At 44.0% G+C, this 27,344-nt stretch overlaps 1 long non-coding RNA gene across 1 annotated transcript in view; it reads right to left on the reverse strand.

The window, feature by feature from the left end:
* The window catches only part of LOC308063954, a 35,458-nt gene continuing 8,114 nt past the window's right edge, over window positions 1-27,344 (reverse strand). Inside the window, exon 3 of the long non-coding RNA XR_013928133.1 lies at window positions 1-26,865. This is a non-coding gene — a long non-coding RNA (uncharacterized lncRNA). The remainder of the gene's footprint in view (window positions 26,866-27,344) is intronic.

Consider the following 27,344-nt stretch of genomic DNA (forward strand, 5'->3'; position numbering starts at 1 on the left):
TCTGGATCAAAAGCCACTGAAGTCAGTAGATCATCTTCCACGGATTTCAGTTGGCTCTGGGTCAGTTTCAGAACTATTTGGAGGAGGGCCTTTGAGAATTGAACGCATTCCTGTGGCCCAGAAGTATTGGATCTGGCTGAAGAAAAGCCAGGCTCCCTCCCAGCATGTACAACCGATAACAGGTAGCAATACCTGTGCCTCCCTCATGCAAGCCACAGCCTCCGCGGCAAGCAGCACTGCCATGGTGCTGCAGCAAAGTTGCACCACAAGCACTGGGGCCTGAGAAAGCACAGGGTGGGTTTTTTTTTTCCATTGTCCTAATAAAGCTGTTGCTTTGGGGCTACAGTGGCTGATCCTCCCTCTTTAAGCAGAGTCAGGGTTCATCTATACCATCACAGCTAGCTAGCTCTGCCCCTGTGTCCTGGAGGCACTGCCCTGCCGATGGAAAACCTGAACCCAGCAGAGTCATGCTGATAGAGACATGCCTTCCCATCGAGAAGAAAGGCTATTTACTGTAGCAGCATAAATCAAACTTTCCTGGAACAGCTGAAGCAACATAAGCACTTTGCTAATATACGCTATATCAGCACACCAGGAACTGGCCAAGCACCCTTCCTGGGTCTGCGGAAGGGCTTGGGCAGATGTCCACAGCAACAAGGTGTCACCATGCCCAAGCAGTGTGCTACCACCTCCTGACAAGGGTCACTGGACCCTACCTCAGCTGTAAGGACAGCGATGCTCCTTGCAGTTCACAGTGAATCCCATCACCTTGCGCATGCTGCAGCTCAGGCTGGGCTGTGGGGCTCTGCACCAGCACAGAGTAAGGGCTCACAGACCCCCTGCGCTCACCGCCATGGGGACACCGCTTCTGCCGTGGGAATGGGAACAGCCAGGGGTGAAGAAAGGGAGTAGTATTTTGAACCGTGACAGTAATTAGCTGTGGGAACATCTGCCTAAGCCCTGACTGTGGTCTTCCCTGGTTGTGCCTGCAGAATGCAAGGCAACTCCAGAAGGGAAGCAAGGACAGCATCTGCCTTTATGCCTTGTTTTCAAAGCTCTGTTTTCTCCCCTCTATTCCCAACATCACTGTGCTTTCGGTTTGAAAATCTGTGTGCATAGTGAATCTAATTTGATTTTTATCACTTTTGTCTCCCTCTTTCCATTTTTCTCACTACATTAGGGTTTTGTTCCAATGCAGTTAAAAGCAGATTTACTGTGTGATGAGCTGCTGCCTTGCAGTGGCTGGCAGAGCTTCAGAGTAAAGACAAGTGTCTCATAATAGATATGCTATTGATAAGCTGGGGAAGTTTTCACAACAGGGAGACCCAGGAGAGCAGAGATTTTCAGCAACAGCAGTAAACCCAATTGTATTTGAGCAGGTTCTTCTGGATGGAGAGCTATGCTATGTGAAGATGAAGCACTGTGTTGCTAGAGCTGCAGGAACTGTGTGGGACTGTCAGGGAGGCTTGAAGAGTTCTGACAGAAATAGCAGCCCAGCTGTTGTTGTTCAGTTACACCCTGATGTTTGGTTTGCTCCTTTCCCTTTTTTTAAACTCACCATGTGTTGACTGACAGTGCTGCTTTTGCAGCTCTGCGAAACATGAAGGTGGGCAGCGAAACAGCTTATGGCCATAGGTCTGTTCCGGCAGTCCTGCAAGCTTGCCCCAGCAGAGCTGTGCATCACACCCCTGCTACCCAGGCTGGGCCAGTTCCTCTGGTGATGCCACTTGATGGGATGCATGTGAATCCCTCCTTTTAGACAAGATCAGGAATGTCCTGGCATGCTCTAAGTATAGCCACCATTGCTTTCTGAAGAAAAAGCTGCACTAATTTGCATTGGCACTGATTTGGCACTAGTTTCTCATGTGCCAATGGTTATGATGTTTCCTTTTCCTACTCTCCCCCTAATCACTGCAGTAAGAAAAATCTGGTTTATAGTGACAGTGGCATAGCCATTAGCTATTATTTAAATGTGTACAGACTCATAGATGCTTAAATGTACTTAAATTCAAATGCTTGGAGGAGGAAAAGAGGACAAAGGGTATTTTGTCACCAGATAACAAAAAGTACATGGTATAAGAAAAGCTACCAGTTAAAAAATACTAGAAGATTAAAAAAAAAAAATTACTGTGGGCTTTTAACATCTGTGGTTTTTAGTCTTAAGGAAAAAGACCACCCTCCCAAAGCAAGCAAAATGATGGGCAGAGAGGCAGTCCTAGACAAAGTAAAAGCTAAGCCAGACCTGCCACGATTAAACAGCAGGGTGCAGGAGCAAAAGGGTCCAGGGCGCCGTCATTAATTATTCCCCCAGCAAAACAAAGGTGCAGTTACTTAACGAGAGGCACACCTGAGCAAATCCCTGCGTGGGGCTAAGCTGCCAGAGCCAGCAGCTCCATCAGTGTGGCTTCATGCCGGGCTTAAGTGACCTACCATCACACCAGTGCGGAAAGGGTTGCGCTGCCCTGCTGCCTCCTCACCCCTCCCTTCATCCTCTTCCCTCTGACACCACTGGCAATGCAGTGACCCAGCTCACCACACTGCTCTGCCTGAGAACTAAACCTGCCAAAAATGTGCTGCAATTTTTTAATTCATCCAAGTTAAAGAAATTCTGAAATGGAAGGTAACAGGGTATGTATGCCAGTGCAATGCTCCCAGGGCACAGAAGACCTCTTCACACTACGCTACTCCTAAAAGGAAAACTTCCATTTACTGAGGGCTCTCCAAAAACACAGCCCAGAAATCAAGGTGCTGACCTCTGAAAATCAAAAGCAAAAGCTCGAGTTAGCTGTCTCCAAAGGCAAAGTGGAGATAGATGCAGCCTACATATTTGGGGGTTCAACTTCTCAAATAGCCAGATGGGTTTTTTTTCTTCATTTCACTGCTAGAGGATACGGCAGTGACCTTGGCTGCCTGCATCAGTGCATGTCCTGTTGCACTGGAATTTCACAGCATTGCAGAGGTGTGATACCCAGTTAGCTCTCACTGTACAAACACATCTCTCTTTGGTAAGGACATAACCCTACCTTACGGAGCAAGTGTTCCTTCCAAAGCACTGGCATTTCAGGGGTGTGCACTGGATACAACAGCTCCCAAATCTGAGGAGCGGAGTAAAACACATGTGTAAAACAGGAACTCACCAGGGTTCTGCCAGCTGTCCGTATGCCCAGAATCGGTGCAAAGTGTTGCTGTCAGATCTAACTGGCAACCTCAACAGTAATACAAACAACAATACAGACTGCTTGCTCACAGGGAATCAGGGCCAGTATTACCATTTGTATGAGAGGCAACATTGGGGGGGGGGGTGGGGGGTGGATTTTAATTTAAAATAAAGGCTGGAGTGAAGAGAGGGCTCTTTTTTTTTTAAATTTAGAATACTTCAAAGAGGCATTTAGCTCTTGAGAAAGAGATAATGCTGATATTCCTGTCCTGACAAAATGAAAATCAGAACAGACAGGATTAGGTGAGAGAAAACAAAGGCATGGAACTCACTAGAAATCACACAGCATATCGCCAGCAGAGCCCAAAATTGGTCCCAGACCCCCGCTCCTCCATCCGCACCGCCCACTTCAGGCTGCCCGGGGCAGATGGCGCTTGGCATGCACTCACCAGCCACATCACTGCATGGCAGCGAGCTTTGAGCCAGGGACGTACACCGATTTATCTGCACCTAGCTACAAGGCCAGGCCAGTCTCCCTTCCACAGCAGCCTCATGGGCAGCTAACACAGAGCCCCTCAGCACAACAGCCTGGCCCAGGAGCAGGTCCCACCTCACACTGCCTGGGAAACACAGCGAGACACACTGACCTGCCAGCAGAAAGCGTGGTGCTGCCAGTGGCACAGAGCAGGCACCAGGCAGCACGCCAGGCTTGAGCCAGGAGGCCCTGGGACCAAGGGTGAGGCAGACCTTGGTCATCAGTGATAACAAATTAATCTTTCATTTCAGTTTTGAACTAAGTACCCCTGCCTCAAAGCTGCAGATGAAAATCCTGAAAAATATAATCCGAGAGCATAGTAAAGGCTCAGATGTCAAAGATGAGCAATATTGTGAGCTGTTATTGTTTTAATTGTAATTTCATTATTCTAAAGGTAGCATCATGGTTTTCAAGGACTACCTCGTGATTTTCTAATGCTTGCAGTCTGGCTTTCTGTATGACACATCAAATGTCAACCAAGTCGTACATATAAGCCCACACTTCATTCTTGTCACAAGATGCTGATTTACCTGCACTCAGGATATTATTTTTTCCATCCTCTCTCACACTCACTGACTCACTCTTTCTCTCTCAAATAACTCAAAAAGAGCTACTTACATAGCTCTTTTCATGTCACAGGCTAAAGCACCTATTCAATCCACCCTTCCTTCTTTACAGAGAAGTTTCAAGCCTGGGCAGCATGACCCGAGCTATGCAGGATCTCACAACATCCTCATGACCACGTAAGCAGCCCCTTTCTGTAGTCACTGAATGGTACCACCAGCCTTCTCATCTAATATTTGCTCATCTCATTCTCTTTTCACTTAAAGGTATGTGTGAAACAGTGCATTTTCTCGGTGGTTTTGTATGAGATTTTGGTTAGGTTTTTCCCCATGCAGATATGCAGATAGCCCAGAAATATTTACAGAAAAGGACTAAAAGTTGTCTCTAGCATTAACAGCTCCTTTCCCTTCTACTAGACTAAGGAAAATAGTGCTGGAAGATGCGGTCCTTTCACAGGCACCGTCCTGGCAGTTGCTGTCTCTTGTTTCTGTGAGCCTTGGCATCCTTCCCATGTCCCTTTTCACTCCTGGTCTAGGTTCTTCCCAGAGCTGTTTCGTTGCCAGCTTTTGGCTTCTAGCCCTTGGCCTGCACTTAAGAGGAGGAAATTGAGCTGACACCAGCACCAGAGCCTGCTGCAGCCTAATAGAGAATATGCTGTATGCGCACAGACCCGGGCCAGAGCAGAGGGAGCACTATTTCCTGAGAAAATCACCCAGCAATGTCACTCGTTTCATAACCAGCAAACTTGAGCCAGGCCATAGAAGAACAGCATGCAAAACGCTGCAGCCCTTCAACTGCAAACGTTCTAAAAATGCTACAAAAACTGCATCAACATTACAATATTTCTGCACTAACATATTCTGCACAGAATTAAACACTGCTAATCCACAAACGGCTTGCTATGTAAGTGTGGTTCAGGTTTAACATGGGGGAAGAGTTGCTGCTCCCTGTTCCCTCAGTTGTCACTTCTCATCCAAAAAAGCTCCAGTTCACAGAGTATCCTGGTTAAAAAATAAAAGCCAGGTCAGCAGAAATAGTGACTGACACCTCCGTGCTCTCCTGTGAGATAAAAGCACTTGCAGGCAGGAAGAGCCACAAATTCAGGAAGCTTGGCACCTTCCTAAAGTTCACTTCCACATACTGATTTACCCCACAGAATAACACACAACTTACTGAAAACGTTTCATTCCCATTCAGGAGCCACATCTGACATACCGTAGCATAACACTGCAGGTTGTTTTTCACTGTGGTCTTCACCAAAATGCAGAAAAGTTGGTCCCCTGGAAACTGTATCACACATACAATAAATAAAATATGCAGAACACATCACAAATATAGCTTGATACCAAGGCAAGCTGCAAAAGCAATGAACACATGGGTAACGGGTGTAACTCTATGGAGGGATTTGCATGCCCTCCAAAACAAAATCTTACAGAGAGAAATTTGAGTGAATGACCTGTATCAGCAGTAAACTGGATCCAAAAGGGTCATCCTCTGGCCCTGTGAAGTAAGGTTGATGATTCATCACATTTCAGAATTCCAAAATAACAAGTCTTGATTCTCTGGCTTCATTGTTTTGCAGCTAAGACAAATCACTGTCTCGCACTGAAGAGATTCCCTCAAGCACAGGGCGAGGCATGCTGGTGGGGCAGCATTAGAAAGCAGGACACCCTTGCCAGAGGATTGGTATCCACAGCCCAGGAGACTTAACAAACGAGGAATTACTGTGATGCCTGCAACTGTTTCACATGAACCACATCTGATGAAAAAAGCCTGCTTCTAACAGCTATGTAGTCATGGATATGGAACAAACAAATCACTAAATTGTAGAAAAACAGTGAGAAAATTTAAAGGAGTTTGTTCTAGACTCTGCTCCCTGTGGAATTGCACAACTTTCCTAGTTTTACTTTAAAATACCTTCCTAATTTAATGCCAAAAAGCTGGGGCTCAAGTGAAGTCTGGATTCCCTGCAGCTGATTTCACAGATTGAGTTCAGCGATATCTAACCCAGAAGGCATCTCCTCTTAGCCTCCTAAAAATGCAGTGCTGTAGAACCTGTAAAGTAATCAGTCAGATATCTGCTTAAAAAAAACATTCATCACCACGCAATAATACTGAAAAGTTCATAGGCAGACCAGAAGATGCAAGGGGTTTGTTTCTGGCCTCAAAGAGCACATAAATGTATGAAGAATTCATACAGATCCATGGTACTTCATGAGACCCTGCTGGTGACTGTAGCTTTGGAACAGAAACTCAATTATCAAATCTGAGTTTTCACCTTACTTACATCATCTTTTAAAAATTATTTAGGGTGAAGGTGTAGCAGTAAGCATACGTGTTATTCAGGATTACTTCTTTTCCTGGAAGAGGAAGGTCTGTCCACCCAAAGCAATATGAAGTACATAAACTCTGCAATTCACTGTGTGAGCTGTGCAAGTACTGAGGACCAAAGGAACAGCAGTGTTTGGCAGAAGAACAGATAGCAGAAAATGCAGTGATTACACATTGCTGCCTCTTACCATGATGCTCCCTGCACAACACTTCCAGAAGAGAAGGGACTGCATTGCAAGCAGGCACCTTCCCAATACCAGCATTAAACACAGACAAGATTGATAAAAGGTCACTCGGCCCACAGGGGAGGGAGAGGAGAGTCCAGTGGCAAAGCACGTGCAACGAGTCAATCCACAGATTCAAGCAGCAACTGCCAGCATGTAGAATAAACACAGTGGAGAGGGAATGGGAGGGGAAAAGAAGTCACAGATTTCCCTCAACTGCTCCAAAAGCTTTCCAGCTGGGCCTTGCAGGCAGCTCCCATCTGGCAGGCAGATCCTGAGCCCGTGCTGCAGAGGGGACTGCATCCCCCTTCTTCTCGGGCTGCCCCAAGGAGGTTAAACAGCAACTGTCCTGGGTGCCCTGCTCTCAGACACACTGTCTGTTCCGTTTACTGTCAAGCGCTCAAGAGGAGACAACCAAGGTCTGAACACTTTATTTGGGTTTTTTAATCGGTTTAAGCCAGCATTTACACAGCAGTAATTCAAAGCTGTTAATATAAAACACAAGCGGCGAGCACAGTTGCAAACTCCTTGTGTGACTGTAGAAGCGATAGTCGAGAACAGGAACCACTGTAACAGACATGTTCAAACTCAGAACAAACACAGGCAGACTCCAAAACCATTCACATGTGTGGGAGGTAGGTTGTTTTGTTTTGGTGGGTTTTTTTTCAAAAAAAGCAAGAAGGATAACACAACTTCTTTTTTAAAAAATTTGAAATGGTTATTTCCCCTGTTCTCTGTCTTTGAAATGGAGGTAAAGGTACCGAACATTTTTTTAAGAGTGTTTTCAGAGTTGTTCAGAAGTCTGGCAGAAGTCACAAAGTCAGCCAAATCTCTTAACAGCTCCTCTTTTTATTGTGCCTGGATGTAGAACAGAAATTTCTTGTAGTATCACCATTTTGAATCCTCAGGACTCCACATGCCTTTCTTCTGCTTCACATTCCCTAGCAAGGTGGAAGCACAGAGACAGTTTTTCACTTCTCACACTCTTCCAATTGTCTTTCCCTGTACAGGAGTCAGGCATTCTCTCCACATAATTTCTTTTTACGAAAGAGTGAAGCACAGATGGAAGCATCACCTGAACATGATACTGCGTTCACTATTCTTCATGTACAAATACCCTGAAAAAATTATTTGTACGTGAATTTTTTCATCCAGCAATCTCAAAGCAGAAAGGAACACCAAGTTAATGCAGATGTGATGTCACTTTGATGCAAGTCTTTTCATCACCCACTGTTCTCACCTTGCTTATGTTCTCTGTTTCAAACATCAGCAGCGTTCAGACTGCTCACTGTCCAGATGTTTTCTCTTGAAATGCACCTTTCTAAATGAGATTTCTGATTTGAACATGCCAATGCTCCCAGAGGTGAAAACAACTCTGTTAGCAAATGAACATAGTTCACTGCACTGAATTAAGTGCATGGCATATCCCGTTAAAAGGCATAGATAATGGATAGATCTTGCACTGCAAACATATCTAGTTTTGTTGCGTGTGTTAGATAGATTGACAAAGAAGAAGATTCAGTCATTTCATTCATGGAAACCCCCTTTCGGGGTGACTCACAGTAAGACCAGCTTCCTGTCAACATAAACTCCTGTTACAGTCACTTCTGAGCAGCTCTTCCACTCTACAAAATTTAAAGCATGGGGATATGCTTCCAAATGCACATTTTTGTGCAAAACAGAACTCAAGTAGGCGATCAAACTGTTTGTTTCACATGTTAAAAGACGGTGCAGGCTTCCCACTTAAAAGCAGTTATATTTAAAATAGAAATTAATTTTTACTAGTAGATCAGTTTAATAGATTTTAAAAAATAACACTCCCCCCCCAAAAAAAAAATAAACAGGCTCCCCAAAAATGTCTTTTTAAGTGTGTGTGTGCCAATCTTCTTTCAAATATTCTTAACAGAAGGATTTCCATTTAGTAACATAATTTAAATCTTCTATGTAGGACATATTTGAAGAAATCAGATTACAATTAAGCTAAATTGTTCGCAGTGATATTCAGTTGCAATGCCCAGACAGGTTATATGCAGAATAAGATAATTCTCAGTAGAGTCATTGCCACAAAGGTCACTCCAATTTTCTCCAAGCTTCTGCTGCTTAAGAAGTTGCAATTTCCCAGTAAAGGCAATGGAGCCTCGCTGCGCCACACACACTGCTATACATAGCACACAGTACTTATTAATTCCCAATACATACATCACCTCAAATGTCAGTGTAGTCTATTCAAAATGCACTGAAATAATTTTGCTTTTTCTAGCACAGAAGTGACTAGTGATGAGTTGGAAACAATGGACTATCCACGAACTAAGGGCTGAAACAACAGCTTTTACGTATGGACAGTTTTACCGACAGGTGCTTACTGCAATGACTTCAGAGAAAGAGGTCAAAGCACATATGTGCCACCACTTTGAAGACAACAGCCTGGTTCTATAGAAAAGAGGCTGAAACCAGGTTTTCTCAGCTCCAAATATCAGTGACAGCAGGATTGCTGAGCATTCACTGCACCATTTGAATGTATGCTTTAACATGACAGATGCTGGGACAACAGCTAGGAATCTTAGGAATCTTTGCATCTCCATAGCAGGGTCACAGAGAGTTAAACAGCAGATAAGCTAATATTAAACTTTTGATATTTCAATACATTTTAAGTCTTGTAAGATTCCATCCTAAAGAATAATTACAAAGACTTTACAAGATAGCTTTTCTGGAGGGGGAAGGCCGGGGCGGGGGGCGGGGGGGGCGGACACAAGGGGTGGGGGGACACTTTATAATTTTGTTAGACTCTGTTCTGGTCCTTAAGTGGTATTTGGCCAGTCTTAATATCCAAGCCTCAATTTACTTGCTAATAAATTAGGTGTTAGGAAAACAAAGCTTCACATGAAAGGTATTAGTGAAACGCAAATGCAAACTATGTTCATCAGTACCCATGGCATCTCACAGAAGTTGTATATTCCTGTAGCATCAGCATCCTTTTCGACTCAGGAACTAATCAGACACATCAGGTATAACAGAAAACGTGGTGATGAACATTGCAGGGTCACAACAAGATTATCCCCCCTCCCTTCTGAATTACAATTAAGAGTTAAGAATGAGGAATTAAGAATGAGGAATGGGACTAGTAGGGACCTCCTGCTTCACAGGTTCTGGGTCAGCCAGGGAGTTTAGATACTACCTGTCAGGAAAAACTCCTCCACCCCATGCTCCTCTAGCCATAGCATGGTGGAGGAGTAAGGAACAAACTTCTGGCATTTAATCTCAGTATTTATAGCTGCAGTTTAAAGGAGATAATGTTTTGACCTTGGTACCATGGACAAAGGCAAAAGATTGCTCCTTTGCTCTTAGCCTTATAGTATTTTTAAATCATGTTATCCTTGCACACACCTCCCCCATTTCCTTCTCCCATTTTTTTTAAGAAAAGACATCTCCATTTTGGTCAAATTCTCTTACCAGTCATGCTTTTTAGACCATGTTCCTTTCACCTTTTGAATACCCTCCATTTTCTGGGAGTGCAGCACTCAAACCCAGAAACAGCCAAGGCCCCATTGAAGCCAGTATGAGCAGGGAGATTGCATTGTTTTCTTGCAGGTCCTGTTCGCCATCCCAGCACAAGGATCACCTTTTCTCCCAACATGGCACTGCTGACTCGCACCCAGCTTGTCACCCGCTGTGGTCCCCAGGTTGCCCCCAGCAGACCCACCCTAGCAGTGCTAGCTCCCTGCTGCACCCTGTGCTGCTCCAGCTGTATTTCCTTGCTCAAGAAGAGCACACTTCGCGCTCATTGCTGCTGACCAGCATTCTGGCTTTCAGTTCATTTCAATTCCTAATTCTCTCCTCCAGTGCTCCTGGAGTCCCTTCAAGCTCAGTGTTATTGGCAAACCTAGTAAAGCCTTTTCCCTAGTCCATCATCCAAACCATTAATATTGAACAGAGCTATCAAGGCAGAGGGCTGTGACTGTGGGATGCCATGTAACGTGGATGGGGAATGATGCGGACCACCTGGGTTATTGCACAGATGGATGGTGTAACCTTGCATATGCACCCCCGCCCTGCATCCATACCGGCTCAGTAGCCTCTGTAGTTGGTGCCTGTACAATACCACCCATCCCCTGCCACGTGATTTTCACATGTCCACCATGTGACAGACAAGGACAGTGCCCTCGTCACAGGATTATGCTACACCAGCCACGCCAACACACAAAGCCCGCTCTGTTGTATAATTAGCATTCACATTTCTTATCACGTAATGCAGGATGTCTGCTCCGGGATCACTGAGCAGCAGAAGCACCCTTGGGACAGGAGAACCAGGAGCAGACCTCAGGCCAAAATAATGTGTTCTGGAGTTCAGATCACGCCTGTGGGCCGCAGGTTAGGAACACAAACCTAGTGCAACACACAGGCTGTGGGCAGCTCATTTCTTGAGGAGTGTTGTAAGAGTACGGGAACTCAGAAAAAAGCAAGCAGAGATTAGAAGAGCAGATGTAAATGGGACTGTTTATCCTCAGCAGAAAAGAGGTTACTTTACAAAAATATATTAAAAAAACCCAAATATTCCAGAGACAAAGATCGGCAGAATGGAAGCTCATGATGTTGGCAGCAATAAAACCAACAATAAGTAATAAATAAATAAATAAATAAAAATGGTCCAAATTTCAACAGCCATTAGAAAACGTGCTCCCCATCCCCTTAATATGCAATCAAACTGAGGAAAGTATTGTTAAAGAATATTCAACGAGAAAAAACTCAGCAAGATTCTAAATAATTCATTGGAATAAAAAAAGCAGAAGGAAAAATAGAAGTGGATACTAAAAAAGAGACTAAATTTCATGTTTCGTGGCTGAAATCAGCCTAATTAGTAACAACTGTGAGGCTTCCTGGCCTGCTACAGAATCACCCAATTCTGGTCACTCAAGCAGTTACAGTGACTTATTACAGATTCAGACATTTTACTTAGGACCAAACTGTTTCAGTGAGGAGAAATCATCCAGGCTTGGTTTACACCTGAATGAGGTTATTTCACTTAGTATGGGGAAAGGTATCCCTAACAAGCATACCTAACCCACCACTGACACAAAACATTTCTATCAATGAAAAGACCTTTGCTGTTATGTCCGGGGAACTGTTTGGGGTTGGGTTTTTCCCCAAAACCTGTTCATTTCTCTTCTACAAATACACAACAGTCTCCTCTGGGAGAGCCTGGCAGTGCAGCTCCCCTGCCTTTGCTATATCAGCACAGCCTCAGAGAGGCAGCTATGTCCTTCATCATTCACTTTCAGTGCCACTATTCCCCTGAGCAGGTGAAGGCAGGATAGCCGAGTACAAGGACTGCAGCTTCGCGCGGGCTGCATGGCTACTCACTCACCTCCTCCGCCCAAGCAGCACACCTGACACAGCACCTTTGATGGCTCAGGCAACCACAGCTTCAAACAGCCGAAACACCATATCCTCTCCCGAGCTGCAGAAAGCCACAGAAGAGCTGGCAGTAACGCTGGAGGAGAGATGGACTCTAAAGATTTAAGTTTAGCAGGATTTCTTTTATTAGAGGGCAGCAGGGTCTGGGGGTAAAACTCAAACCAAAAAGTTTCCATGGGGTTTATTCCCCTCTTCTCCCACTACAGCTATGATTAGACCAACTGATAATGTTTTTCCTTCAAACTTTGCCTCATAATAGAATTAAACAGATTTCAATGTACATATCCTGTGATGGCGCATCCATTAGAACAGCTAGAGGCCGCAATTTGAACAGTGGGAACTGGGACAAGCAGATCTCTGTTTTAGATTCTCATTATTACAATTCCCTTTCAATTAACTTCTTTAAAGTAGCGAAGGGAAAGCAGAAGATTTGATTCCTTTAAACTATCCATCAGTCAGTGGTAATGGCCTCTTTCTGCAGCCCTTTTCTTGTGTGTGGTCTCCTTGATCAGGCTGCATTATTTAAAACACGTGACTGCAGCCTGCTCTGTCTGAAATGCTGACTGAAGCTGAAACACACATGAAAAACCCTCAGCCACAGGAAGGATCTGAAAAGTTCTTCTGACTCAGGCCTCTCAGCAGGAGGCAACTTTTTATTACACACATATACTCCCACACAGGAAAATGAAATTCAGCTAGCTGGAGATGGCCAAATCAAGTTTTGGTAGAAGCAGAGGCAGGAGGCGGCTTGCTGAGAGTGCGTTGCCCTGGCCACGCTGTGAGGGAATGTGTCTGTCCGCTCAGACAGAAGTGGAACATGCCGATCTCCACGGTCTGCATGGACTGAGCCACCACGTCCAGTACTTTGGGCTGAATCTCCAATCATGGTCCCATGGACGTGCTACGTGCACCAGCACTGCACCACCACCTCTGCACCAAGACATGCTGCTACTCTGCACACATTCATGCACAGAAATCCAGGACTGGGATGCAGGTTCAGTAGTACATAAACCAAGCACCAACAGGAGGCTTAAACAGTCTCCTAATGAAAAAATCAGCAAATTTGCACAGAGCGTTTACTAAATCCTGACTGCTTGTGGACAACACTGCAGCTAGCACAACGCCATTTGCAGCAACGCACCAAGCTCAGATACTGTTTTTTTCCCAGCCAAGTGTGCTGGTCCTGTGGGGGGACTTTTGACTGATGATGGAAGGATGTGACAACCCAACAAAACTAGGAGCTGCTTCTCTTAGCAGTCACCTCATGATGCTTTGCTGTTTCCATTAAAAACTCCTAAGGAAACAAACTTCTATCATTAGCGGAGACCATTTGACACATATAGGCAAGTCCTGACAGTGGCACGGCAGATTCACTGCATTAATTTAAGTAGCATCTCTACTGACATCAGTGAAGGCTGGGTATGTTTTGTGGTAGTTTATGCAGAGGAACTTTCACTCTATGTCATCACAGGCAGGAAAGCCATCACAGCCATTGTCCGGCGAAGACAATTTCAACAACAGATGGATTGAACATTGCACAAACCTGCCTTGGATTTTGAAAGATGGTGTATGAATGACCCTGTTTACTCAAAGATCCTATCACAGGGTGTCCCATCATAAGAAAGAAATGTGTTTGTGTACACCACTCCTTCCCCCTTCCTCTTCCCCAAGGAAAGTGAGCCCAGGTACAAAGACAGAATTCTTAAAAACACATTGTGGGTTTGCTTCCAGAGCTGTTAAAAATAAGTTCAGGCATTATTAGTTTTCCAGTCTTTAAAGCTTATGCTAGCTCAGAAGGCACTTTGACAAATCCCCATTTTCTGGATGTCAAAGAGGATTCAAGACCATGAAGTTGTATCCCCAACTGGAAGAGCAAGAACTTCTGAACTGTGCAATCTCTTCTCTTCCCCACACATGCCACTGAGGCAACACAAAGGCTTGGATCCCATAGACCTGTCTGACTGATTTGAAGCTTACACCACAGCCTATCTATCCACACTTTATTCAGATGTTACCAGAACCATCTGAGGTTAAAACACCATGAAAAAAAATGAATTGTAAACTACTTCATCTTTGCCTTCTTTTTTATTTATGTGTGTATAAGAATCTTCTCTTTACTAAATTATCTCAAAGTAAGCCTGACCATCAGTTAGAAAGTAGATGCTTGTAGGTTAAAAGGTTATCTGAACAAATCCCAGTACTTAACCCCTCACTTCTGTAGTATACCCATAGCAACTTTCTGTGTTAGCAGTGAAGTACTGCAGAAGAGAGAGTAAAAGCAGTACCAAAAAGCAAGCTGCAAGAGTGACATTTGAAAAGGAAGTGGTAAAGCTATTGCCCAAAGTCCCCTGACAGCAGCACTTTCTGAAAGAGGTTACAGGAGGAAAAAGCCTGACGCCCTCACATGCATTTTTCACTGAAAAGTCTTCTATACTGCTCATAACATTTTTATATTGGAAGAGCAACTTTTGATTTCACTTCTCAATGCACATATTTAAATGTAAAACTAGATGCCCACCAAGTTTGCTATTAGTCCAGAAGAAATCAGACCAACAAAGAATGACAGCACATAGATCAGTGCTGTTCAGCCAGAGCTTGTTTGTAAAGGTAGTTGGCAATGCACACACAGCACAGCGAAGCAGCTGCTGAAGCTCCACCAGAGATGTGCATTACCAGTGACTAAAGTGCTGGGAGTGAAGAAGTGATAGGAAGTTTAAAACAGGATTTAATTCTCTAATTTAAGACAGGCAGTCAATCTGCGAGTCCCAAGGTCTCCTTTCTAGGTGAGCAGTTCCCCACCTAAGGAACCTACACATCTGCACCCCTGGCCATCCCTGGTGGGAACATCAGCACCACGAACGCTGTCTCCAGGAGGCTGGCATACCTCTCTAGGTGCACTAGAACAACAATACAAATCAAACTAGATAGAAGCCTTCTTGGGGAGGCAAGTCCGCTGATGAGAACCTTCTGACAAAGAAACTGCAACTTAATAGATTCATCAGAAAGAATAGAAGCGAGAAGATTTGAAGTGATTCAAGCAAGGAAACTGGGTAAACCACAGCTCTGGGGTCCTGTTCTCAGCCCTGTTGTTGATATGTTGTATGACCTTCAGCAAGTCTCGAAACCCACAAGCCTTGGCCAAGACCTGGGAGCAACACTGATCCATCAACACGCAGAGAGACCAACGAGGCAGCTTCTAATAAGGGACCTAGAACACTCCAAAGACTTTGGTTGCTTCTTTTGGAGACATTTTATCTATTAAGGAATGGATGAAAGAGGAAGATAATGTTTTTGCTTTGTACATCAATAAATCAGTGTCATCAAAGCAATAAAAACAGCTTTTGGTTTAGCTACTACCCGATTGTACAAGTAGCTATAAGCAAGTTTAGCTTTTGATTTCCCTTCACAGTCTTCTTGTTGAGAAAAAAGAGACTTTATTTCAAAAAAAAGGCCAAAACAATTCAACTTGGTCCCAGCAGAGCATGGTTTGTGGACTTTTTGCTACTCTCCCCTCCTCTGTTTAGTAATGCAGCTATTATCATTGTCCATTTCATCTTAGAAACCTGCCATTCTTTCCTACCAATTACTGAAGCTTAAGTTCTGGTCCAATGAATCGCTCACACATACAATCACAAGGGAAGTTAAGTGACTAGCCAGTAAGTCACTGCTGTCACTCTCAAGACCCATCTTGTTTGATTCCCTCCATGTCACAGGCAGTGCAAACCGTACACACCTCCACTAAACCGGCATGGTAGCACTCTCTTGTCTCTTGGCATATGGCTGCACAAAGCATCAATAAAAGGAAATGTCTGTCTGTTGTCCTCTACAAGGTCCAGTAGCCCTCTGCTGCCAATTTGCTGTTTCTGCTCTCTCATACCCTCATTAGTATTATTTCTACATCAGACTTTTCTGCACAGCAGAATGTCCCCTTCCGTATTTTCATCTCCCCCTTATACTCACAGTCTTGCCTTGGGTGTTACCATTACTATTGCTGCTGTTGCAGAGAACTTGTCTGTTCACAATAAGCAGCTACATGAAAATTACTGAGCGCAGCACCTGAATGCACAGCAAGACTCTCCTCAGCCAAGGAAGGGATAGAAAGCACCGACAGGTTACATGAAACACAAGGAACTAGAGTCCAGTAACATCCAGAATGTCCTCCAAAACTAGCCTAGCAGTGTTCTCAGGTACTAGAAACATTTGTGGTCGTGAAGCAATAATTGAGTTTTACCTCAGGTTTAAACCCGTAATCTGATCAGCTGCAGGAGCTGGAAATAAGAAATCTCTGCCATGTGTCAGGGCCTGGCAATACATTCACATGGCGAATGAAAACAAACATTCTGCTGTATCAGATGTCCCTCCATATAAAAGATCTGGCTTATCAGGGCAAATAACCTGATCCAGTAGCAGGAATTCTGCAGTCTTAATCGGGGGTGGGGGCGTTGGGGTGTGTGTGTGTTCTGGCTCTGGCTGGAACATTCTCCTTTTTATATAAAATCCCTCCTCCAGGAGGCAACTTGGACTTTACCCAGGAAGGCAGGAGAAAGAACTCTGCTCCAAAGCTTTGGAAAGTAACATCAGGCACGCACTTATCTAACAGACCCATAAAATACTGGTTCTGTGTAAAAAAGCAGTAAGAATAATTCATCATGGGATTGGTTTAACTTTTACATGAAGAATCCTCTACCAGTAGATGGTCATTTTTTCAAAACTATGTTATAGGCAAACAGAAGACACAGGCTGGATGTAGGAATTATTGGGTGAAGCTTCATGTAACAGACCTGACAGAATCATGAAAATGTATCCATCCTTAAAACTGAAGTTCAAAGAATTTTACTTTTTTTTTAACACAGTATGCCAAACCCACACAGCTGTAAAACATATCAACATCTCATCTCAGTAGTGAAGGAACTTTATTTTTGCCTAAAAGATCCCACATGGTTCTCATTCTCAGTGTCACTAAGGATCCCAATAAAAATAAATGGCTAAGGGATATATTCGGTCAGAATACGAACTGGAGGAACCTATTTTCTTACATCCATGCCTTGAATTGTCCTTCCAGCAGTAGGCTGACTAAGTCAAAACCTACTTTCTAGCTAGCTAGCTAGAGCTACAATCAGGCAGTCTGATGAGGAACATGCTGTGCCAGTTCCTGATGTCAGTAATGGACCAGGGTAGGTGTTGCTTTGAAACAATGAAAAGCCTTGGTCACACTACCTATTTAATAGCTTCAAGCTGGTAAGACATAAATGTGTTTTTTAAAAGCACCCTCTAGAGCTAGGACACAGCCCCTTCAGACATTACATATGGCTTCAAGAGAACAAATTTGAAGCCACAGATAATCTATTCTGTATTTCTGACAATTATGTTTCTGAGGCCAATGGTTACAAGTCCTCAGAGACGGATTTGGTAGCACTGGAAATCAAACTCACCTTCTCCAAGTTCCTCTAAATTCCTGTGCTTGTTGAGGACTGAGCCCATAAACCAACAGCCAGAGCAGCTCAGATCCTTCCTCAGGTCACAGGTTTATGGTGAGAGAGTGTGCTGGCTGCCTGCAGTAGAAACAAAGGGAAAATTGCTAGGAAGCAGAATATAATATTTGGCATTGACTTTTAGGAAAAAAAAATCTACAAAATTGCATGTGAAACCACTGATCAAACCTTATTTCATTTCTGAAATTTCTTCCCCAGCTGGTATTGTTTTGCTTTCCATTCCCAACAAAACAAGCTTGATCCAATTAAATCCACTCCTATTACCAGCTAGTGTAATTTTCCCGAAGGGAAGTAGGAAGTATTCTTCCTCCTGTCAAAGGTGAATTCATCTCAGTGGGCTCTTCACCTGCTAATCATCATATTTTTAGTGATGAATAAGTGAAGCCATTATCATCTGATGGCTGTTACATTAGGGTAATTGCTGAGTCTTAGCAGAGCTGTGGATGAACAGCCCACTGAGCACAGGGAAGTGCCACCGCCACTGTTCCAGTGCAGATCCCAAGGATGGATGTCCATACATACCTCTGGAGATGTCAGACCACTGTAGGGGCACAGGGAGGACCCTGCAGAGCCCCCCACAGGCACACCTCTCCTGGGGGAGGGTTTCAGACTGCACCAGGGTTTAATATAAGGCTCTGCAAGAGCATGAGCTCACTTAGACACTCCAAGTGTCGTCCAGCAGAGGTACCAGGGATTTGCTTTTAGCTTCAGGCTGCACAGATAGGACAGGTGGAAACCACGGGTGTTTCCAGGAAAGACCCACAGCTGCCTTGCCCTAAATGCCAGCTGCAGCTGGCCACCAGCTTGTTTGCTGAGTTTTATCAGGGTGTCTGGCATCTGTGGGCTACTCAGGGTTCAAACACATAAAAGTTGCTGGTATAATTCAAATGCCTTTTTGCTCTCTTTCTCATTGGGTATTTATTTATTTATTTACCACAGCATTTGCATGCCTCATAGTTTCACTGAATGTCTCATAACTCCTGAGGTAGAGGAGTGCAATTTAAGACATTTGAGAGGTGGAGAATTGTGACAGGATAATACTTTCAAGTATGTCTAAAGGGCGTAAGAAGCTAGACTCCATTTACAGTGTGTAACCACACTGGAGCTCAACAGTCTGAAATCACTGGAATTTGGACTTTAACTAGCTCCGTTTGTTACGGGGTGCAGTGTAAGCGTGCAGTGCTTTGCTGCCGGGGGACCTGCAGCCCAGACAGGGATGTGCAGATGGGTTCCTTCACAGTGTCACAGTGGAGCGGAACAGTTAAATACTCAACAAGGGATCTAGAAAGCTCTCTAAACCTAAGCTAGCCAGCAGGAAATGCAGAGAGGGGAGGTATGGTTCAAGCCATAAAGCAGTCAGACACTTCTGAGTTTTCACTTGAAATTCCCCACCTGGCCTGTGGCACGTAAGACAAATTATCTTTTCCTCCAGAAAAATGGCTTTCACAACTGGCTGGATTACAGAACCTTGCCCTGCCATGTTTAGAGCTGGAATCATGGTCAGCTGTGCCTTGGGGAAGCACTTCAGCTCCCAGACCAGACCATCAGTGGTCCAGTAAGTACTGACACTGAGAGGTAACTGCAAAAGCAAAGACTTAACTCCCCACCCCACCCTGCCCCCAGGCTGAAACAAACAGCTAGGACACCCAAAGAGAAGACTTCTTACCCAGGTCATGTGGAAGAGGAGCTTTGACAGACACTCTCTCTCCACTCGACTGACAAGAAAAAAGAGAGCGCATAAAGCTAACTGCAAAAGGTCCTTTCTTTTGGGAGGGACTGGGGTGAAGGGTAGATATGCTTTGATTTAAGCAAGAGGTTGATGTCTCTGGATCAGTTTCCATGGGCAAGCTGGAGAAAGAGAAGGTCTTGTCTGAGAATCTTCCCAGGCCTTGGGCACCAACTGATGAACATCTTCAGGAATTCAGCAATTATGTTCATGTCTGCTGACAGAAATTTAGGTATCTGTGGCTTTTAGGCACCCACAAGATTAGGCAAGACTTTTCAGGTGCTGGAGGTACCTGACAGCTGGATTTGGATGCCTAACAACTGACTTGCACACATTCACAGAGAAGGAAGATGGTTGCTCAAGAATTTGAGACAAGGTAGCTGGAGCTGGGAGCTACCACTGCCCTGTTCTCTGAACAAAAGACCAGCCCAATCCATTTGCCAGAAGCAAAAAATACAGTACAGATCTGTATTATCTGAAGTAACAGGCAACTCTTTACCTAAATACACTTTTCAAAGAAACTAATTTTCTAAAATTCATTCAAAATCAAAGGAAAACTTAACAATGATGGGATCTTGCTCATCCATCCTCAAATAAGACTTCGGGCTTCAGCTACCTTCAGCTACAGTATTTGAACCACCCCTCCTTTTTACCCTCTAAATGACAAATGGAGCAATTGTCTATAAAAATCTGCACAAGTCTGAAATACCTTGGGAATCAATTTTTGGTAACATTCAGAATTATATGAATATTCATTTTGTTGGCATTTCTCTTCACAGCCATGCACACAGTGCAGTAATTTCCTGTCCACGTGCAAGACTCTATTATATAGGGCTTCATTGGTGTGTGCAGTGCATTAGTCCTCGATAACGATAAGCTGATAGGATCTTGAAATGGAGAGCTAATACAGCGCACCAGAGGGAGAATGCTTTATGAATGTAGGAAGAGATGTAAACAGAGTAAAAGAATACTATTTCTTGAGTTTCTTCTGATTTTGATTATCACAGTGAACCCAGGATTGCCTTGAGATAAGACTCAAACGTATCTAGTGAAGCCAATGAGGCTATCCCAGAAATTAATTTGCTCTACTATTTTCATATGTATTTTAAAAGAAGCAATGGCTAAATATGCAGAATATAGAAAGCCAGTCATTCTCACATAAACGTGTGATTTTCTTCATAGCCACAACAAAATGTGTGGAACTGTGTTTTTCCTGTTCACGAATTTGGATCTAAAATGTTTTGTCACCACAACCAACAGATAATCCTGATCTGTCCTGCAGTGTGGCATGCTGGTACAAGAACAGAGAGACAGCTGGAAAATGTTATATATCTGTGACTTGCCAGAAACAAAAAAGGTCTCATGCAGCACTGAGTTGGAGGGAAAAATCCACGCAGAAGAAACTTGTACTGAATTCAGGTAAGATCTACATAGCTTCCACCATAGCACTGAATAAAGGAAACAGCATGGTGCTACAGCTAGCAGTGCCGATTAGCAGGCTGCTTCTACAGGGCACAAAAATGTCGTTTGCAGTTATCTGGTAATTCCCAGAAAGACAAGATTGCCAACTGTTTTGAGAGTCCTGATCCTACCCGAAGTCACTACTTCCAATCTGTTGATGTTTTCCTTCCTCACTGTCTAATTGGCATTGTTACTGTGGTTCCTTCTCAGCAATTCTTCCAAAGAATCATTTCTAGGATGGTTGAAATGCTTCTTTCCATTCAAGGACATTTCAGGTAATCGACTCTGTTGGCCCTGATGTTTACTCATAAAGTCTCCACAAATTACCACAAATAAAGGAGTGACAGTAATAGTTCCTCTACTAGCGAAGTGAGGTGCAGTATGCCTGGAACCAAGGATGCTTGTTCTTTCCACCAGGCACTCCAGGGTCTCCGCAGGCAGGACCCTGAAAACTCTTCAGCTTCTTCCCAACAGCGTCCAAGAGCAGAATGGGACTCAAGGATGGGTGAACTCAGAGACCCTGAAAACCAAGCAAGCACCAGATCACACTGCTGGACCCAACACACACTGCTGCTACAACAAACCCTAGGAGATCTTTGGATGACAGACATCAGAGAAGCACTGGCTACATGTCATTAATATGGACAAGCTTTTGCTTGACTGAGCGACCAACACATCTGGAGTGACATATGGCAGCTTACATGGGGCTTTGCTATGAAGGTTGATGCCAAGGATTTGGATTAATCGTGTTGGTTTTCAGTCCAAAGTAAAAGTTGAGATGGTCTGAACCAAAATCCAGACACCGAAAAAGATCGGCTGTCTCACTTTAAAGGTTTTCTTTGATGCAGATTTCTTAGATGATACATCATGGATATTAGAACTTCCTATCCTCCAGGTTTTCCACGATGGCCTTGCATACTTAGGGATCCCGACACTCCTTAATGCTTTTTTAAAAAACTGGCCTTCTCTGAGGACCCTAACTTGTGTTTTTCTCCTCGAGAAGAGCAGGCTCCTTCTTAGGTACATCTTAGGAGGCACAGGCTTTGCAGTTGTATGTTGACAGGCTGATTTGGAAGAAAACATATTTCTTTGCTCAAAGAGCTTTAACCCTTGCAAAACCAAGTGCTGAATGGGATTCATACAACAAATCCCTGTTTACTGCAAGACAAACCATACCAGTTCACACCAAATTAATTCCACAGCTCTGAAGTTAACTCAATATAAGCAGTTTCTCCAGGCAAGGCAGGTGCTGACATAACTTTGTGCTTCATTATTGGGAATGCAATGCCATCTCTAAATTTGTTTATGCCCTACCAAATTAATTAAACCAACCCAAGAAGTTAATTTCAGTTACTCTCATCCAAATTAAGAAAGGTCTTTGAACATCTTTCACTGCTTTCATTGAACTTTCATTGAAGTTGTATAAAGCTCTATGTGCGCATGAAGTTTCTTGCTAGATGAGGCTCCAGATCAGCAGAGTTTTTGTTTAACAAACCTTACAGAGGATAAACCTCAGTTTCTCTGGGCAGAGGTGTACACAACACAGTAATGAATGTCTTGATAGGTCTGACATTTTAAGAGCATCTTTTACATTTTGTAGTATGAGCTTCTCATTCTTGTATTATCTTATCACTCATCTGACTTCCCAGAGCACCCCCAGCTCTGCAACCACACATGCTTCCCACACGGAAGTTGCTAATTGTGGCTTATTTGTTCATGTGCAATATCTGCTGGGGACAGGAAAGGCAGGAGGTCCCCTTGTTAACAAAGTACCTCCAGTGAGAAGGCTTTCCACACAATTTCTCAGCTTGTTAACTATTTGTCTTGGTTTATCACCTGCTAGCCTAGGTTCACACCTCTTCTGACTAAGGCACAGGGCTTACCAGTGCTACAATAGATAATAAATATTAATCCTCCCCCATCCAGTAACCATCAAGTTGCCAGTTCACTCCTGTTCTGATCATTGGGTTTCAAAATAACTGTACTTCAGCTGCAGATTCCCAAAAACACTACACTACATTATCTTTCTCTCCCACAGGTGGAAATAGTAAAACTCGAGAAAAATTAAGTAACTCCATAAAAAGTGCTGCTGAGGAACTGTTTACCACTTCTGCCTGCCAGCCTGCTGCTCTACCGGCCTCATGTGACAGGAAGAAAAGCGACGAGGTCTCAACACCCCAGACCATCGTGCTCTCTGCCGCACTGCCTAAAACCCTGTTCTCAAGAGCCAGCCCTTGCTCTGGCATGCTAGAAGGCTGGCACTACAGTTTCAAGCTGCTCCAAAGGTAAACTGAACCGTGCCAGCCTCACCACCAGCACAGAGGGAAAGCTGCTCTTGCAATCTGTCTGACTGACAGTGGTTTGCAAACACACAGTCATGGAATCACATAATCGTTTAGTCATTGCAATCCATCATAGTCCATGCTAAAAACCCCTCCAGCCCCATGTTTTTTGCTGAAATTTGACTTGCTACAGTGCGCCTTGTCCCAGACCAGTGCATACTTCTCACATTGTCCTAGAGCTGACCAAGGATTCATTTGCTTGATTTTTACTCTTGAAATACACGGCTGTTCACCAAAGGACTCCAGAGACTTTCTGGAGAAAAATCTGATCCCTGCAAAATAGGGGAATGGTGGTACCAAAGCAGTCCAAAAGTGGCAACTGATCTTTTGCGAAAGGCAAGTACTTGCTTGAGTTGTTTGAAGTGCTTGGTCTTTTTGTATGTTTGCTTGCTTCGCTAGCTATCACACAACATTTTTGGCAAATCGCAGACTCATAGAATCATTTAGGTTGGAAAAGACCTTTAAGATCATCAAGTGCAACCATTAACCCAGCACAGCCAAGTCCACCACTAACCCATGTCCCTAAGCACTGCATCTGCACATTTTTTAAACACCTCAGTGTTACAGTTCTGAAAGATTTGTCACTTGAGTTGCCTTATTTAGGTATGAACTGAAAGAATCCATCCAGTTGTCTAACAGGTCACCTTCAAAAAAACCCAAACACCCAAAAAAGCCAGAAACCCAAAATCCTCTCACATGGAAAGCCAGTAACAAAAATTAAAAGAAAACCCCAGTTCATCATACAGAGATCCAAACCATGCTTTTTTAAAACAAATTTGCAAACTGTGCTTAAGTGACTCTTCCAAAGTCACAGAGCAAGTCAGTGGCAAACTAACCATATAACTGCTGTGCACAGTCGTATGCTTATTCTGAGCTATGTGACGATGCAAAATCCAGATTATTCTTTTCTTATATTCATCCTATAGTCCTAGTTATAGGATAAGGTATTGGGTTTAGTAAGTTAAGTTTACTGTAAATGTGGTTTAGTAAGTTAAGTTTATTGTAAATGTTCTTTAGTTATGTGCCAATATTATGAGACTCCAGGATAACACTAGGACACTTTCTTTAGTTGGATGATTGCTTTTTCTGTCATTCTATGGATTAACCCTGAAAAGCAAGAGTGAAGAAAAATACAATATCCTCTGGGATACAGCCTGCTATCTGAAGTGTGCCTTCCAAACGGACAGACGCAACTCACCCGACATACCAAGCTTTCCAGACAAATGGACAGCAATGTTCTTCTTCAGGTATGTACTAAACCAGCCATGAAATTGATGCTGCCAGCTCATCAGGAACTGCTATCGTCTGTAAATGAGTCTAACAGATCTACCCAACAGGTATCTTCTTGCTTTAACTGAATGTTTCTTTTGCTGGGAGCCAATTCGATTTCTTGGCTCTGGGAAAGGGGTTTCATAATGGACATGAAAATACAGCTCTGGTTTTGTCTTGAAGATACTTTGTCATTTTTTTGTCTCCTACCAGAACACAGGTCCAATATTGTCTATATGAAAAAAGTATATTGGCCATTTGGATAAATGAGAATATGCATGCTACTACCAGTCTGACAACGCACAGACTCACACAGAATAGCATGGCAAGAGTTCCCTTTTCCACCTATGTTTGCAACACTATGTCCCAGCTTACGTATTTATGCAGCACCAATTACCAACATATCTATGGTCTGCTTCTACAGAAAGAGATAGAAATGAATCATACACAAACCAGTTGTTTTTTTTTTATCTCATAGTCACTCAAGAAGGCTTTGAAATGTACAGGAGCTTTCTATACCCAAGGGTTAATCAAAGAATGAGAATTAAAATACCTAGTTTCCACAGAAACTGTTCTGAGTTTTGCCAGGGTCAGCTCTGTTCTGTTCCATAAAGTACTGAGTAGATGCTGTCACCGCAGTGCATCACTGTGTTCCCACTGAAAGCAATTGCAAAATTCTCATAAGGATTCAACTAATACACCGATTTTGGTGTCAGCCAGGAACATTCAGATGGTCAAGTCTGCACCTTTCAGATCACAGAGGAGGACTATCCTCTAATTCACTGTATCAGACCCTTCTTAAAATAAGATCTTAACAAAAATGTTAATGCAGTTACATGTATTACACTGCCAATGTGGCTCCCACATGGGAAGGTTTGTCCTGAATCCTCAGGCGAAGATTTCTCCTTACACCCACTGTCACACATTGCACCACAGGGTGCTGGTCTAAATGGTTTTGCTTCTGTCACTCATAAAGGTGACATCTCCACCTATTCAAACTGAAAGATGCTACGGCTCTGCATTTACAGAGCACGTCAGGAGTTTTTAAGAGGAAAGCTGTGAACAAAGTGTGGTATTATTCTAAGAAACAGTCTTGCATGGGTATTAAACAAACAGATACCTTCAGCTACTGCAGGACCTGGCCACTGCCAGGAAATTCTGCAAGTGGTGCTTGGACAGACTTCAAAAGCTGAAGCATAGCAGGCAGATTACCAGTTCTCACCTTTCCATCTGAGATCAACTGGGAAAGGTCAGAGCTGCTGCTGATAGGCCAGACAGATGGAATTAATTTTAGTGTCTGGCAAACACCTTCACCCAAATATGCTGAAAATTCTGCTACTGAAAAATAGCTCAGCAATCTGAGTTTGTTATCCCACTTGAATCACAAATCTCTCCTTTGCTGCAACCATTGTTGCAGTACAGCGCTAAGCAAAATCTGTAAAATCAATGTGAGCAGCAAGACACGCACCCTGGGACGTGGCCTGCTTGGGTTCCCTGCTGCTGCCATCCACTGCACTAGCCAGGCTGGTGCAGTGCGCAGCATGCCCATGCTGCTCTGCAGGCACGGAGCCTGCCAGCAGGACGCTCTGTATTGCGCTGACCAGCAAACTACACTAACTTTATCTACAACTTAGAAAATACCGTGGTAAAGCTGTAGAGTCACGGGCTGCTTCAGCAGTCACTGGGCACATAATGTGTGGGGATGTAAGTTTGTACAGCAGCCGTCACACCCCATATTGTGGCACCGTCACCGCACTGAAAAGCTCTTGCAGGGTGGCAGCTGCAGTTCAGAAGAAGATGCAAACATGCCCCAGTGCTTCTCTCTACTTTAGCTTATTTTTAAGTTCTCATCGCAAAAGCCATTTCACAGAAACTTTCTCCAGCATGTTTATGACCCAAATTCCATGGGTTTATTTCTATATTTTCAGACTTGAATTGCAAGTTAAAAATAAACTGATGGAATGAAACCCACACCTTCCGTCTCTGAGACACATTCTCACATACTTCTCATGTGAAAGCAGAGGGATGCTTCGGAAGGCTTAATGGCAAGAGCACATCCTACTTGTTGATAAAATGTCACAGCGGAATCAGAACGTACACTGGAAAATGAAAACAAACAGTGCTGTTGCCAATACCGCTGCAACTGCAGAAGAACAAGCTGCAGCGACATGTTGTGTTTACATTTATAAATCCAATGCTGGGAAAAGGTAAAGACTATGGGATCTGAAGAAGAGAGGAGGAGGGAAAATAGTGCTTCTTCAGCTTCATGCAGTTCACACTTCGTCAAGCTGACGCAGTCATGGTCAAGGAAGATATTTAGTGTGGTCTGTCTCTCTTTTCTTTCTGTGCCTCCTGAAAAAAACATTCAGCAGCTAGATTTTTATTTAAAAATCAATTCCAGTGCTGGAAACATGTCAAAGGCGCACCACAAGATCAAGGAAACTCAGTACTTGTTATAACAAGGGAAAAAAACATTAAATGGCCACCCATGGTTTGCCACCCAAAGGCAAACGAGTTCTCCCGGCAGGCGCAGCTGAGAGCAGTGCAGGTGCCCAGCTGGCAGGGCACATCGCCCACCCGGCCAAGCACGCATGCCATCCGGCTGGCACCGCGGGGACGGGCCTGCACTGCACAGCACCGGGCCGCTGAGGGCCCAGGGGCACCAGGGGAGCTGTCGGCGCCGTCCGGTGCACGCTCCTCAAGAACATAAACCACCGGCGTTCAGGAAGGCGCACGGAGCCACGGCCGCCACGGACCCTTCGGCCTTTCGCTGCATTGTTCGGCGACAGCTGCCCATTCACCAAGGACAGGAGCCCGCCCGCTGCTGTCCC

The sequence above is a fragment of the Falco punctatus genome (assembly GCF_963210335.1).
Source record: "Falco punctatus genome assembly, chromosome: 4".
Classification (NCBI taxonomy): domain Eukaryota; kingdom Metazoa; phylum Chordata; class Aves; order Falconiformes; family Falconidae; genus Falco; species Falco punctatus.